At 62.5% G+C, this 787-nt stretch overlaps 1 protein-coding gene across 1 annotated transcript in view; it reads left to right on the forward strand.

Moving 5' to 3' along the window:
- The window catches only part of NLGN3 (neuroligin 3), a 21,989-nt gene that overhangs the window by 702 nt on the left and 20,500 nt on the right, over positions 1–787 (forward strand). The window lies entirely within an intron of this gene.

Consider the following 787-nt stretch of genomic DNA (forward strand, 5'->3'; position numbering starts at 1 on the left):
GTTGGTCTCACCTGGGTGTTGTGTTTGAAGCATGTGGTTGTGGACCCTGCAGCATGCTGTCTGTTTGTGGAAAGCTTTCTCTGGCCACGCAGCTCGCCCTCTTGCCCTCAGCTGTCATCTCTGTCTCGCGTGCTCCTGCTCCTCCACGCCTCCCGGTTCCCCCCCTCCACCTCCATGGCATCATCACGGGTTCCTCTCTTGTGTTGCTAAATCTGAATCCGACTCTCTGACCGCAGATCTACAGAGCGACAAGCTGGTTTGTGCTCCCCAGGCGCCGAGTGCCAGGTTCTGTCTTGAGTGGGTTCGGGTTCGCCCTTCCTCACCCCTTCCCACCCTCCCCAGGTCCATGCGCTAGTTGTGGGCGTGGGCTGCAGCTGCGGCTGGGAGGAACACTCTCTGCCTCTCCCTGGGGAGATGCTCCATCAAGGAAGGGACTGCAGAGCCCTTTTCTGGGCCCTGGTATGGACGGGAGGTTGGGGGCACCAGCAGGTGCATCGCTTGGCTGCTCCCCCATCCACCAGCAGGACAGCGGCAGAGCGATGAGCCTGGGGTGCCAGGAACCCACGGGGCATGGTCCCGTTGGGGTGAGGCTGAGTGGCGCTGGGTGCCTCCTTGTCTAACCTTTTCCTTTGTAGGGGATCCCACCTGAACTGTAAGTAGACGGCAGAGGAGGCAGCGCCTGCCCACTCACCCGCCCTAGCCTCACCGCAACGGGAGCCCTCGGGGATTTTCAGCGGGCTGGAAGGGACCCATAGCGGGTCTGCGCATGGCGGAGCAGCCTGGCGGG

The sequence above is a fragment of the Phaethon lepturus genome, unplaced genomic scaffold (assembly GCF_000687285.1).
Source record: "Phaethon lepturus isolate BGI_N335 unplaced genomic scaffold, ASM68728v1 scaffold306, whole genome shotgun sequence".
Taxonomy (NCBI): domain Eukaryota; kingdom Metazoa; phylum Chordata; class Aves; order Phaethontiformes; family Phaethontidae; genus Phaethon; species Phaethon lepturus.